This window comes from Galleria mellonella, unplaced genomic scaffold (genome assembly GCF_026898425.1).
Source record: "Galleria mellonella isolate WM207_F2 unplaced genomic scaffold, CSIRO_AGI_GalMel_v1 utg537, whole genome shotgun sequence".
In the NCBI taxonomy this organism is placed as follows: domain Eukaryota; kingdom Metazoa; phylum Arthropoda; class Insecta; order Lepidoptera; family Pyralidae; genus Galleria; species Galleria mellonella.
In genome coordinates, this window is record NW_026442112.1 from 785,916 (window position 1) to 795,143 (window position 9,228).

At 31.3% G+C, this 9,228-nt stretch overlaps 1 protein-coding gene across 3 annotated transcripts in view; it reads right to left on the reverse strand.

Moving 5' to 3' along the window:
- Positions 1-8,209, reverse strand: part of LOC113512628 (uncharacterized) — a 59,229-nt gene extending 51,020 nt beyond the window's left edge. Inside the window, exon 1 of one of the 3 annotated variants that reach the window (XM_031914905.2) lies at positions 8,102-8,209. The gene's annotated coding sequence lies outside the window, so the exon portion shown is untranslated. Of the gene's footprint in view, positions 1-7,994 lie in introns of all 3 variants that reach the window. The other 2 variants (XM_031914904.2, XM_026896533.3) reach the window with 2 other exon arrangements.
- Between the last annotated feature and the right edge of the window lie 1,019 nt (positions 8,210-9,228).

The following is a 9,228-nucleotide window of genomic DNA, read 5'->3' on the forward strand; positions in this document are numbered from 1 at the left end:
AGTCACAAACAAATTTTAGGGATGAAGAGTGAATGAAAAATATTTTTATTTTCATTTGTACCACAAAAATATATACATTGTTATTTTATTTTATTACTATTCTGATAGTAAAATAAAACTTTGTAATCTTTTTTTATGGTTTTGCAACACCATGTATAAAATGTGATCTGGTTACGTTCCATACAAAATATAAATTGATACACCGTAAAAGCATAACCACGACATACATAGCGCACACGTACGTAGGTACGACAGAGCAGAGTGTTACGTGACCGCATATTCCTTTACACTCGCTCCCAGCCGACAGTAGAAAGGGCAAATTTCATTTTAACCGCATTCCCGTTATATTTGAACACAAGTATTTCAGTGGTATTTTTTAGCCAATTCAATTTAAGAGAGAATCCGTTTTATCAATTTGTATGTGTATTAAGATTCGTTTGTCTATGTAAATACAAATTGTAAGTACCAACACAATTTTTTTAGAAGTGTAAAATAGCCTAACGTCGTAGCTTAGTGAAAACATTGTAGCGTAGTGAGAGCGTCGTAGCGTAATGAAAGCATTGTAGCATAGTACATGCATCGTTTCATAGTGAAAAGAGTCAAGAATTTATTTAATTATTTGAAGTAGACACGTTTGTAGTATACATATCTAAACTAATACATGCTAGTTTTATCGCTAAATTTTCTGTCTAAATGTAATAGCGAATGTTGTGTTTAGTTATAACTGGCGCATATATTATATTTCATTACAATCTTACCTTAACTGTTCCATTGTTGTTGAATGTGTTAATATGTATACTGCTGATTTTTCTTAATAAATATTTAATACAAACTAATATTGTTTTCATCTGTAAAGAGCTACATTTTCAGCGAGTAACATGGACTGTATTCTATATAAAAAAAAACATGAACTGGGGTAGGTCCCTAGTTACACGTATATAAAAATTAAGTTGCATTTTTATGTAGTGCGCCGATATGTATACTTATAAGTAAATAGGTCATAGAGATTTCACTGTCATTGAAGAGTGACTACTATTATTATTAACAGAAGTTCTACAACCATCCACATTAGTCAACAATCTCCGACCGTTATTCAGTCCATGCACGTATTGTTATTATTATTCTGTATCGCTGTCATGTTAAAACTGGATTTGGTGCCATAAAAATAAACTAGTAAAAGCGTAACAATGGCATGTACATCATTTGATCATGTATGTATGTAGGTGTAGTACCTATATACCGAGCGTTACGTGACCGTGTATTCTATTACATGCACACTAGCTTATAATAGAAAGGACGAGTTTTATTTTAACCGCAATTTATAACCCGTTATATTTGAACACAAGTGTTTCAGTAGCAAATTTAATCTAATTTGGCTAAACAATTTAAGGGAAATTGTATTTTTAAAATTTAATAATAATATTGTTTATAATAATTATGATATATGATCGGGTACAGCGGCAGTGACAGCGGAAACAATAAACTTGTGTAAATACCCACATATAGAGGAGTCTTATTATTTCCTGCCATTTGTTGTAGAGACAATGGGTCCGTGGGGCCCAGATGCAAAGCATTTTATCGGACGATCGCAGTCATCGAGGTTACTGGTAACCCGAGAGCTGATAGCTACTTTGCGCAAAAGATAAGTTTGGTAATCCAAAGAAGTAACACTGCCAGTATCTTGGATACACTGCCTCGATATGGTGCGTTGGGAGATTTTTTTTATAACACAGGGGGCAAACGAGCATGCGTCTCACCTGATGGTAAGTGACTACCACCGCCCATGATCACCCACAACACCAACGGCATTGCAGGTCTTTTAAAAAGGAATATGGTCTTTTCTTAAAGGTTATGTTCATGTATCGTTTCAGAAATACTGCTGCTGGAAGTTGATTTCAAAGAGTGGTTGGGCCTGGAAGAAAGTATCTTGAAAAACGCACGGTGGAAGACCGCCACTTGTCCAGATGGTTGGGATAAAATTTATAATTAGTTGTTAATTATATTATTTAAAAAAAAATAAGTTTAAATTACTGAATGATGGTTTTTGTAAATTTAATATGAGAGTAAAAGAATCTAAACTAAGAATAAAATATGACATTTAATAAAAAAAGGAAACATGAACAAATAAAGTTGAACATACCAAAATCGAGGCAAAAACATTTGCCTTTTCTTATAACATTGGTCGGCTGATACGTATTCAATTGTTTCTTGTAATTTTAAACCATTATTCAACATTTTCCTGCCGCGAAGCTTCTTTTGTTTCCAAATATTTGAAATAAACAGTTCTTTAATCTTTAGTCAATTCTTTAGCCTTTAAAAATCATTGATATTGTCGAATGATTAACCCTAAATTCCATTGCGAAAAATGAATTTGATTCTGCATATAATCTTTCTCTTTAATGGTAAATACTGTGAAACGTTAACGCGCCACGCACGCATTTGACATCATCGCCGGGATAGGATAGGAATGATGTCGGTTACTATAACCAGACATAATTACATAAAAATAGGTAAACATTTGTCATAATAAGCGACATAAGTGAAATCATTAAATCCTATTTTGTTATAAAGAATTTTATATGAAAAATAAACTTTGCCTGTAATTACTTAATTTGAAGTTCGGTTGGTCAATAAAGGCCAGGGATACCCGACTTAACTAAACCTAAGATTTACTGTTTACTAACGAAACTCTATGCAATCTACCAATTACATACTACTTGAAATCTCAAATGAAACAACATATTTCAGTATACAAATTTTTAGTATTTTATATTTTATTAAGAGAAAAAACAAAAACTGGGAATTGTTCTTAGTAACTACTTATTTATATTATAGTGTGAACGTTGCATCTGACTATCTTCCGCTAGATTAGCAAAATATTATATTTTTTGCCTTGCCACGAACCACTGGACTAATAGTCGCGATTGACCGGTTGACCACCCCTGATATAGGCGGTTGTATAATAAACGGATTCCACAGCGTATAAATATGTTGCATAATAGTGGAATTTTTACTAACGAAAAAAATACTATCAAAGTGCGAGTCGGACTCGCGCACTGAGAGTTCTTTATAAATTATAAGTGATATATATATATATATATATATATATATATATATATATATATATATATATATATATATTGTTTGTATATAATAAAAAATTCAAGGATTCCGGATTTTCCCCTTTACTTATGCTGAAAGACATTGCTTCTTACTAAATTTCATGATAATAAATTAATGGAAAGTACCCAATAGGTTTTACTTCTTGCAAATGTCATAATATACGTTATAAACGGCCGTATCTTTTAATTGCGTTAACTTAGAAATTTGATTTTATTATAACTTCAAGGAATTACAGACTTAAATCTTTAATATTAATTTTAGCTTGACACTTCCATGTTTTCCTGAGAAAAAGGATCTTGACAAACAGATAAATTGACGGACAACAAAATGATAAGGTTTCTGTTTTTCTTTAGCATAAGGAACTGTTAAACTGATATAAGGGGAATTATAATAAAAAGAACAGTAGAAGCCATAAACGATTATTTTTGAATTTTTTGTCTGTCTGTATGTTTATTCCAGCATCACACAAAAACTACTGTGCCAAGTACTTCTGAAAGCTACGCGTACGATGTAGTGTGTGCAAAGCTAGTATTACATAAAAAAATAACATAATTTATATTTTATTCCATTAATTGTATATTATTATTTAAAATGGCTACAAATTATGAACGATTCAATGTATAAATATAAATAGCCTGCTGTAGTTATTTGTGAGTCAAACTTTATATTATTCAGACATATCATTCATAAATTTCAAACAATTCAAACAAAATTCATTCCCACTACAAGTCCTGTCAAAACAAGAACCCAGTCGAAGTTATAAATAAAAAGGTTTCGTTCCATTTGATATTTAACTTAAATCACACACTGATTATAAAAATAACACTTTCGATATGAAATTATTTTGTTTATTTCAAAGCGATAATTAAATATATGATGGTCTGTCCAACAAGTTACCAAAACAATCAATTTAAGTTTCAAGTCAACTTCTGTATCACAATAAGCCTTTTAATAATAATTACTGTTAAACTTGTTATTAACTATCATATAAACTAATAAATACTAAATTAATCTTACTTTACTATACATAGTTTAATTATTAGTTACATTAATTATGAATAAACAAAAATATACATATATATCCATTATGACGAATTTAATAGAAATTAAGCACGATGATCTCCAGGGGGATCACATGGAGGTCAACTAGACAGAGTAGGTACGAGTATATAGACATACATAGCTAGCAATGGGGCAGGTAATAATTATTACAATTAATTAATTGACACTTTAATGGATCGATTAATCATCATAAAAATTAGCACATACATAATATACACGGATATACGATATATATATATATATAATATTTATTCTATATAATATATATATATATATTTATTACTATTTATTCTATTACATAGAAATTTTTAGTTTAAGCAGGTCATTCATTTTCTTGATAGTTATATGTTTATAAAATAAATTATTTAATTAAAACGCATAACTTATACATAATCTCGAATTCATAAACTTATTTCATTGACCCTGTATTACTTCAGAGTAATGGACTTAAGTCTCACGTAGGTAAAGCATGTCACCGCTAAGTATATGCGAATAACTTTGTTGAATAGTTGGTTACTTGTTAAACAAGTATAGTTTAATGTCTCTATAAAGGCAACTTAAATAACTACAAAGCTGAATCTAATCAACTTAATCGCTACTTTACTAGTGGTATCAAGAACATTAACGGGAACTTAAGACAATGGGGGTTAAAAGATTACTGACCAAGAATTAAGAAGCCCTGATCGCTATCTTCGAAATAGAAGGCCTTCTGGTCTGTGCTAGGTCAATTAAGGGGACTCTTTTAGGTGAAGTACTCGGCTATAAATCTGTCACTTGATGTTAACATTTATTTTATTATCGCTACAATACTACTAACAGCATATATGTGAATGTTTGTAAATATATTAGGGCATTTATTACTTGATCACGTTTTCGACTAAGTGGATTTGAGAATTTAATTTATAACACAAATGGAGCTTACCCTAGATTCTTTTCGATATAATTTATGTCAGAAATGTCACGGTATACAACTAGTACTTTATATTTGGATCATTCTTTGTGCACTTATTTTTAAAAAATAAATCAACTACATGGTCCTTATCCAAATATCTTTTGTTATGAACTTACATTTAAATAAAATAGGTTAAATGGTCGAGGGATGAACAACAGCGTCCCTCTTAATTTCCTTTTATTACATAGTAAAATATTGCTACAACAAATATATACTTAACATAATTGTTGATTTATTATTTCAAACAGGCTGAAATCAAATTTCAACGGAGCGTTGTACTTGTAATTTGAATTTTCTAAAGAGACATGCGCATAAAATTCCAGGTTACTATTTAAGATTAAAATTCTAATGCAATAAGAATATACGTGCGTAGTTTGTTTATTGGCCACCACTTGACATCTTGACGGCTCAATCATTTGTTACAAAATTTGAAGTGTATAAAGAATTTATTTTTATTGCTGCGTGGTCCCGGCATAAAATGGGCCACTCCTTCCTTTCCCGTGAGTATCGTAAGAGGCGACTAAGGGAACTTAATGATCGAGAGATGGACAGCAGTCTTTCCTCATAAAAAATCATCAATGGCTAACTGCGGTTGCCAACCCGACTATCAAGCGTGACAACTACTGACAAAAGCTCACTTACAAGGGAGGCCTATGTTCAACAGTAGACCTTTAATGGCTGATGTAGTAAGTTATGTACATACATTTACACGACATATTATATTGTGTTGTATAAGTACTGTGTGCCTATATTTTTGTATATATTGCACTGAACTATGTGTATAGGTACGAAAGGCACACGAGTGCTCTGTGTATATCTTGTACATGTATATTTGTTCAAACTTTGAATCTAAACTACGAGTACTTTATTATTTCAGTTTCTATTTTGTAACGGTTAAAATGTAAAAGTACTGAATATATTCACTATTTTTATCAGGAATAAAAGAAGATGTAAATAAAATTAAACCTATGCGAACATAATTAATAATCACAATATTTAAAAAATAATATGTATAAAAAGAAAAATGTTTCTTACAATGATGTTAAGGCAAGACAATCCTTTCTACATGATTTCCTGTATGCAAAAATTCAAGTTACTCAGCGAGTTATGGAGAGCGATATGCTCGGAATTTCTTTACGTGATAGAATTCGAAATGAGCATATCCGTTGAAGAATCAAAATGGCCGACATAGCCGAAAGAATAAACTAGCTGCAGTAACAATGGGCTGGTCATATAGCTTAAAGAAATGAAAATGGATGGAGAGATTCTTGAGTGGCGGCTGCGTAGGGGTAAATGCAGCGCAGGATGACCTCCCACTACATGAAGCGACGACCTCAAATGCATTGCAGAGAGTCAGTGGATGCAGAAGGCTCAGGATCGTTCGTTATGGCAGTCTATGAGGGAGCTATATGTTTTACATTTGATAGATAAACACTTATATGATGATAAAGAAAGGCAAGACAATGATTTAGAAATGTTATATAATATAATTTATATCATATAAACATCAAAAGACTAGAAATAAATTTCTACATAAAAATAACTAATATAATTAATTTTCATCATAAAAATATAAGGCAACGAATGGTATATACAATATGCGTAAATAGAAATTCCTGTAACCCCGACCCAAATACGGTTAGGTTGCCCTGTAATACAAAAACAAAGACGGTATTCCCAAAAAGCCGAGCTTCGCCGACCTTTTTTATAAAATATACCGTATTTTGAGATTACACTCAGAAATATTCTAAGGCATAACATAAGGGTAAGTATTTGATCCTTGTTTATTAATAACTGATATCAGTACCATACATATGTCAGTAATAATTGATTTTTTTTTTGTCATCTGTAATCTCATCACATTATGGAATAATTAAATTATTTTTTTTAAATAAACTATTGATATTCAATTTACCCATGCATACAATCTATCCATGCTATAGAACATATTAGAAAAGAATTTTAGGAATCAAAAATTGAAAAATTACGTAAATTATGGGTATTCATAAAATCGACAAATCTTTCCTAAACCTATTCTAGTTATTGAATTTTGTCCCATTTTTGCGTTCAATTCTTAACTTGAAAGAAAGTGATAAAACACTTCAATAGCTAAAATAGGTTTGGTACAGGTTTTAGTTTTTATGAATAAGGGGTTAAGTGTGGGAGGCATATTTTTTATCATTTATTGACCCATGTTCCTTTAGGAAAATATTTAGTTTCACTGTCAAAATACCTCCCTAAAAGGAAAGTAATGATTTCAGGTTTTACTTTGTATAAAGAATATATAAAAATAGTTTTAAGCTCACAAAACAATATCTTTTCAAAAGCTATGAAACGCGCAAGTTCGAAAAACTCTCGTATCTTTGATGAACGACTTCCTCGCAAGGTGCTCGCCAAATAAATCTAGGTCACAGGAAATTTTGCTATAACCCTATAACTTATGCAGGTGTACCATAGATTCAACCGTATATAGATATGGTTTAAAGTTCCTCTTGCGCAGGTCATGCGCAATCTGCTGCCATGCGATTCTGAACCTTGAATACGCAACCTAAACTTTTCATATAACTTTGGCATATAAACGTAAATTCCGGAATCCTAACGCTTTTTGATTACAAATTATAATCTCGTAAAAAAGTCGTAACTAAGTTATTATTATTAACAACTAATTATTACCATACATTTTATTCAATATATTACTACATATACAAAACAGTATGATAAAAGTAATAGTTAAGAACACATTTCTTGGAAGGAAATGTAAATAGATAGAAACAAAAACATAAAAGCTTTACTACAAAACAAGCGTAAAGAACACAAGAAATTGTTTGTTTATTCGGAACTACGGCCTATTTCCTACCACTCAACGGGTTGGGCGCGGCGATGCGGTTAGAAAAACACGATGCCATTTATCATGTGGTACACGATCACTGCCGGCACCTGTAGCGTTCGCTTTTTGCTACATACCGCGCGTTCGTAGCGGCAGCGGGAGCGGTAGATCGCGTAGCTGGCGTCACGGCAGCGTCTAAGGGTATACTGACGCCCCGCCCGCCCGCGCGCCGCCATCGACCGTCGCGGCGGCGGCGTCGCTCGCTCCCCGTTCTACAAGTGCGACAAAACGCCTTGTTACTCGCGAGACAATTAATAGAACAGAGCCTTTTTCGTCGATTGCCACTCGTCCGTCAAATTCGCTTTGCCCTCGAATGAAGCCGTGTTTGTTCTTAAACATTCAGTTATTTGCTCGTTTTATGCAGTCAATGCTCTGGAAAATTAAGTAAACAAAATTTTAATAGGTTTCGATGAGTATCCTCGTTGATTTCTTACAAGATTTGGGTAAATGTTGATTCGAGAATTTTCTGCATTTATGGATGAGAATTAACTAATGAGTACTTTTTTTTTATTTTCAACCACTTCTGTTCTAATTGTGCAGTTATTTAAAACAATTATTTTTAATTGGAATAAAAAAGTAAGTGGTTTTTTAGTCTGAACATATTTTTATATCTTTATATTACACGACATTTTAATTAATTGGAAACTTGTTGAAATTAATTTTATAAGAATTACTGTTACATAGATAAATTAACAAATGTAAAAAAATAATGTTGCTATTAGAGAGAAATATTAAGGTATTAAAGTTAATGCCAAACATCATATCTTTTTTTTGACATGTATCCAAAACATTCGAATCTATGCACGCTCTGAAATTAATATTAAAAAAAAATCACATCACTCACGAAATAAATTTTCATTAAATTTAACTTTGTTATCAAGAACGTTACAAAGTGATTGTGCTGCCATGTTTCGCTCTTTAGTTAAATTTAGATTCAACCAAAAATGAATACGTAAGATCTCCAATAATTAACATGTCACTCTTATAATGTAGCTATATTATTTATATCTAGAATAAGTTTACTGTTGTAATCTTTTGGAGGAAACAATAAAAAGTATCTATCTATAATTATAACTATATAATTATAATTGGATTATATAATCTATTTCAATAGAACTTAATAAGAAGATGGAAAGTTTTTGTTGATATTATAACAAAAAAACTTTTTAAAATTATATTAGTAACAAGACAAAACTATAAATTT